Source organism: Lacerta agilis, chromosome 12 (genome assembly GCF_009819535.1).
Source record: "Lacerta agilis isolate rLacAgi1 chromosome 12, rLacAgi1.pri, whole genome shotgun sequence".
NCBI lineage: Eukaryota > Metazoa > Chordata > Lepidosauria > Squamata > Lacertidae > Lacerta > Lacerta agilis.
This window is the reverse complement of record NC_046323.1, coordinates 13175167-13181965: the sequence shown is the minus strand read 5'-3', so window position 1 is coordinate 13181965 and position 6799 is coordinate 13175167.

Genomic DNA, 6799 nt, shown 5'->3' with positions numbered 1-6799 from the left:
TGTAGAAATCAAAGAGAAATTGTTGTTTTCCTAGTGGATTTCCATATGCATGCACTAACTCCTGTCCCAATCTGCAGGTGTTCTCTTGAAAAATAAAAAGCATCTCAGCTGGTACTTTAAAGAGTGTTTCACACCATCTACCTTCCTCATTATGACAATATCATAGGTATGTCTTCCTAATTTTTTTTTTTAAAGGAAAACACGGTTAAGGAATAAAAAAAAATGCTAAGCAGTACAGCTCTTTCATGGAAACCAAGGGAGACAATACATTTTCTTTTTAATTTGAGCACCTATATATGTACAGTCGTACCTCGGAAGTCAAATGGAATCTGTTCCAGTAGTCCGTTCGACTTTCAAAATGTTCGGAAACCAAGGCATGGCTTCTGATTGGCTGCAGAAAGCTCCTGCAGCCAATTGGAAGTCGCATAAGCCACATTGGACATCCAAGTTCCAAAGAACGTTTGCAAACCAGAACAGTCACTTCCGGCTTTGTGGCATTTGGGAGCCAAAACGTTCGACTTGCAAGGCATTCAGGATCCAAGGTACAACTGTATTAATAAAACTCTTAATCCTCTTGTTTGTAGGTTATTGGTCACTGGAATAATATTGGACAGAAGCTGAAAGGACCTGAAAAGGAGACTCCAAACATACCATTTATTTAAAGTACAAACCTGTCCAAGATTCCTGGGAATTGTAGTTTGTTAAAGGTGCTGGGAATTGTAGCTGTGTGCAGCGGGTACACTACATTTCCCATGATTCTTGTTGTGGGTTTGGGCACTTTAAATGTGCTTCGAATGTAGGGTGTGCATGCAGCCGGAGGACAGCCAAAATAATACATTTACAGTGTGAGCCTATGCATGCCTGCTCAGAAGATAGTTCCACTATCTGCTACTCTTTTTTATTTTATTTTATTTTATTTTATTTATAGAATATATATACTGCCCTATACCCAGAGGTCTCAGGGCGGTTCACAGAAGAGATCACAAAGATCACAGTATACATATCTTGAGCAGATACAGATGTAAACTGATGTAATTCCACCTTTTTATTATTATAAAAAAGGATAATTCTGTAACCCAAAAGAATAAGGATTTTGGAAATCCCAGGCTGAGCTACCCCTTGAGACATGGTTCAACAATATCGGGGACGTGGCTATTTCAGAGCAACTAACTGGACTTTGAAGGCTCGCAGAAGGTGTTATAAGGAGAGACACCTTTGATGAAACCTTGTGGTTTTTTTTATATGCAAGGGATGTAGGTAGCAAATTTCTCCCTCCAATTTTGCAAACATGTCTGCGGAGAGCCTTAAACTGACCGTTCATGTCTTAAGATCATGCAAAACAATGCAATGATTTCAATGCTATGTTTATCCATTCTTTTTCTCGGGTGACTGCATTAAATTTTATTTAATCACTGTTGTTTTTCGTAACAAAGGGGGGGAGGAAAATGAGGTTGTTGCTAATGTCAATCATCTAGGAAGGTGCTAAAGAGACTAACAGACTGCTCCTAAAATGCTCATAATCCTGCGATAGATAGTAACAGATGAGCTAAGCAGAGTAGCTAGCTTGCTAGAGTGGCTTTTGAAACATGAGCAACTGTGTGGAATCAGGAAAGTGTGAAAATCTGGTCGCTACATAAATTATCGGCAGCGTTTGTGTCAATTACAGACTGTGCTGTAAGGAGGAGACAGGGAATAATCCTGACAAGGAGGCTACATTAGCATCGTGTGCATATTCAAATCCATCATCTCTGGTCTAGCTGAGGGGGAATTAGTGTCAACAAGAGGAGATTCTTCATTGTCATCGCTCCCAGATCTTGAAGTCCTCAAATGGTGATGGATATATGGCTTTGTTTGGATTTTTGTGCGACTTCTGCCATCTGTCCCCTTCGCAAAATGAGCTCGAGGTGAGTGCCGTACTTGAACTCTTCCAGCTTCTCCTTGGGCCGATGCCTCACCTGCCCTTTTAGACAGTCCTGAAATCAACCCACAAATAGGGATGGCCTGACTCTGCACACCATTCGAGTGTCCCACTGAATACTGGAGCTCAGCGACAGCCGCGAGGATGCTTCAGAGATGGAAGGACGACAAAGTCCCTACCAGAGAAGAATGGCAGACCAAACTGATGGAGTTTGCAGAGATGGTGAAAATGACCGGGAAAATCAGAAACCAGGGAGATCAAAATTTTAATAAAGAATGGGGGGAATTTATAGTGTATTTGGGAGACCACTGTAAACAATTGAACTCATTAGCAGGACTGTAATAACACTTGTGGACGCGGGTGGCACTGTGGGTTAAACCACAGAGCCTAGGGCTTGCTGATCAGAAGGTCGGTGGTTTGAATCCCCGCGACGGGGTGAGCTCCCGTTGCTCGGTCCCAGCTCCTGCCAACCTTGCAGTTCGAAAGCACGTCAAAGTGCAAGTAGATAAATAGGTACCGCTCCAGCGGGAAGGTAAACGTTGTTTCCGTGCGCTGCTCTGGTTCGCCAGAAGCGGCTTAGTCATGCTGGCTACAGGACCTGGAAGCTGTACGCCGGCTCCCTTGGCCAGTAAAGCGAGATGAGCGGTGCAACCCGAGTCGTCTGCGAATAGAGCTAACAGTCAGGGGTCCCTTTCTCTTTAATAACACTTGTAATGTAACAAGAACTATGGATACTTTGGGGAAAGAAAAATTGGAGAGACTTAAAATATGCATGGGAAAGGGATTAGCAATGGAACCCATGGAGTGGTGGAGGGAAGTCAAAAAAGATTCAGGCAAATGTTTGTCTATTTGTTTTTATTTTTGATTATGAATGGAAATAATAATTTGTAAAACCAAATAATATATATATATATTTTTTAAAAAAAAAACATAGGGCAAAAAAAAGAATACTGGAGCTCAACAACCCCAAACACACTCCTGGGAAATCTAAGAACTTGATTCTGTTAAGCAGGATGGGCAAGAATAAACAGCCATCCTGCCAGGAAAACGGATGTAGCAAAAGAGAGTAAAACCAAGTTTTACAGCAGCCAGGAAGCACAGCCATGGGATAGGACAAGACCAGAACCAAAGACCCTTCAGATCATAGAATAATAGTACCTTAGATTTGGAAGGGACCCAAGGGTCATCTAGTCCAACCCTGTGAAATGAAGGAATCTCAAGTAAAGCATCCATGGCAGATGGCCACCCTACCTCTGCTTAAAACCCACCGAGGAAGGAATCTACCACCTCCCGACTCCCAAGGGAGTCTATACCACTGTCCAACAGATCTTACTGTCAGGGACGTGGGTGATGCTGTGGTCTAAACCACTGAGCCTCTTGGGCTTGCCGATCGGAAGGTGGGCAGCTCGAATCCCCACGATGGGGTGAGCTCCCGTTGCTCTGTCCCAGCTCCTGCCAACCTAGCAGTTAGAAAGCACGCCAGTGCAAGTAGATAAATAGGTACCACTGTGGCGGGAAGGTAAACAGTGTTCCGTTGCGCCAGAAGCTGTTTAGTCCTGCTGGCCCCATGACCTGGAAAGCTGTCTGTGGACAAACGCTGGCTCCCTCAGCCTGAAAGCGAGATGAGCGCCACACCCCATAGTCGCCTTTGGCTGGACTTAACCGTCCAGTGGTCCTTTACCTTTACCTTACTGCCAGAAAGCTCTTCCTGATGTTTAGTCGGAATCCCCTTTCTTGCAACTTGAAGCCATTCGTTCGAGTCTTCCTGCCTTCCAGAGCAGGAGAAAACAAGCTTGCTCCATCTTTCATGGGACAGCCCTTGAGATATTTGAAGAGTGCTGTTGTTTCAGAAGTGACTTAATGCTCACTTTTAAGATCTGAATTTCAAAATGCAGCAACACGTTGATGGACTGTAACCCCCGTCATCTCTGACCATAGGGCATGCTGGCCGATGATAGGAACTGGAGTCTAAGAGCCACACATTCCTTGTCTCTGGCCTAGGTACCTTGTCAGTGCCAATCTGGGGGGGCAACACGGATATACCCCCCTCTATTTCTCTAGGGTTATGTAAGGGTGAAGGACTGCTGTCAGTTTACTGCTCGTGAGAAATCATTAAAAGCGATTGTCTGATGAAACCTAGAGCTGTTTGATCATTTCTTAGAAAAATTGCAGGAGAGAAAATGTCTTGTTGCACTTCAAAGACTAACACGGAAAAGACTGGGGTTTTGATGCAACATGCTAACATAGAGACACAGCCCCCCCCCCTCCCCGGAAATGGTTAGAATAATGGGCTTTGCTAATTATCAGACCTTTCACAAAAATCCACCCAGCAATAGCCTGTCAATGCAGGAGGGCAATTTCACTTGGGGGGCTTCCAACCAGGGGCATAGTGAGCCGCTCTGCCGCCCGGGGCAGCAAACTTCAAGGCACCCCTCCCCAGGGGGCGGAGCGCCGCTCCCCAGCGCGCACGCCCTGACGTCACGACGCATGCGCCCTGATGTCACGACACGTGCGCAGCCTCCTGGTTGGACTGCGCATGTGTGGACGGTGTCGATCACGGGGGTGGGGCCCGCCCCCAGAGTGTCACCCTCCCCAGGGCAGTACCCGGGGCGGACCGCCACCCCGCCCCCTTGCTCCGCCCCTGCTTCCAACCTTATTCTGTATTAGCAGCCTACATCCCGACATGAATATATTATATCAAAGAACCTGGGATGTGCAGTCAGGTCAGGGAGGAGGAATGCACAGCTATTAAAAACTTAGTTTCCCCCAGATGCGCATCAACTGATCAGGGCCAAAGACTTCAGCAGTTAAAGCCTGACATTAATTTGCTGGAAGGATGCTTAACAATTGTATCACCTTTGGACGATCTCATTATGCAGACAAACATCAGCTAATATGAGACAATGTCGCAAGCCCCCTCTGATAGTTATTCTTATACTGTTATGGGACAGCAGGCGGAGTTCTCTTCGATTAAACAATGATGTGCAAAATTCCTCCTTGCTATGAGGCTGACGTTGACCCACAAGATTCGCCAGGTGAAATTTGAACATCAGGACAGAGGGATTTGGGGATGGTCCGAATGGGGCCTGTTCCCAGCACTCAGTCAGGTCGGATACAGACCAAGAGAGCCTGCGGCTTGAGAGAGAACCTCCCTGGCGTGACCAGGGGCAAACTTTGGTCATCTTTCTATTATATATACAGTGGTAACTTGGTTCTCAAACTTAACCCGTTCCGGAAGTCCGTTCCAAAACCAAAGCGTTCCAAAACCAAGGTGCGCTTTCCCATAGAAAGTAATGCAAAATGGATTAATCCATTCCAGACTTTTAAAAACAACCCCTAAAACAGCAATTTAACATGAATTTTACTAACAAGACCATTGATCTATAAAATGAAAGCAATAAACAATGTACTGTAGTCACACAATCCATCAGTAGCTGAACTGTGTTCTATGCAGTCACAAAAACAAAAGAAAGAGCTGCAAAAACAAAAATGCAAAATAAATAGCCCCCATCATCTTCGCAGGGACAGCAAGAGCCGCATGGCTCGTCCGGGGAAGGAGGGGGGGCAAAGCAGGCAGAGACAGGAGGAGACGGCAAGGGAGGCTTTTTTATGGGGGTGACGTAGAGAGCTTTCTCTCCTTCCTCCGGTGGGTCTCTAACCCCCACACCCACCCCTAGATTTGTTCCTGGTGAGTTCTGGCACCTCTTTCTCTAGAAAAATAGCACTGGGAGGACATTAAGCATCATATTGTTTGGTCTATGTAGTAGGCACAAGACCAGAGGCCTGCCTTAAAAGGAGTGGTGAGGGACTTTGTTGTCCCAGAGTGGTTGCAACTCAATGTTCTTCTCTGAGGGGTTGTCCACACTGGAGTTTAATGGGAATTTAAGGTTGCTTATGTCTCTGTTTATTTAGCAATGCCTTCATGATGCCCTTCCCCACTTAGCCCCTATCTCACACATTCTCACTCGTAAATCGGGTTTTCCTAAAAGGGGGAACAGTGTGTGTTGCCAAACCAGTCAGGGCCGAAGGAATTGGGATGGTTCTGACAAGAGGAGAGAGGTGAGAAGCCGGTTGCAAATTATGGTGTCCCCCCCCTCCTGCTTTATAGGTGTAGAGGTCCCTTATCCCATAAGAGAGAACCTTTTGGGAATGGCACATGCAGAAAGAGAGGAGCGAAATCCATCCATCCGTTTGTCCACAAATAGCAGATCAAGAATAAATATTTGCTTTACTTTTTATTGTATTGCCACCTGCCGGCCATTCCTTGAAACTACAGGCTGGGATTTAATCAGTGCCAGATTTATGTATAGGCTAAGTAGGCTGAAGCCTATGGCCTCTATATCTAGGGGGCCTCGCCAGCCCTCCTGCTCCCCAAGACTTCATGTGAGGGCAGGACAACCTGGGCCTCTAAATCTGGGGGGCCTTGCCAGCCTGCCCGCTCTCTAGTGCCACAGTCTCCCCTCTCGCAAAATTGTAAACCCAAGACTTCATGCAAGGGCAGGGCAACTCAGGCCAAGCAACTATTAGACTCAGGGCTACCCAGTGGGGCCCAATTTGAAGCAGTGGGGTGCAACTTGGGGTTGTTGTTTTTTTTGGTAGGGCCCCAGTTCACACCCAAAGTCTGCAAAATCATATAGATATAAATAAAATCCATCTAGATTGCCTTGATGCAGGGGCCCCCTTAGGAGCATCCCGCGGGGCCCAAGTTGGCCCACTTGCTCCAATTGCCTTAAGGTCAGCCCTGATGAGACTGTGTAGGGGTTGGACTGACAAGCCCTGCACCTACTGGGTCCCTGATGTCACCATTCAGAGTACAGACTCAAGGACTTGTTATGGAAATAAAGGGAAATCAGTTTTGTCACCTCTTCTCCCCAAACCCTG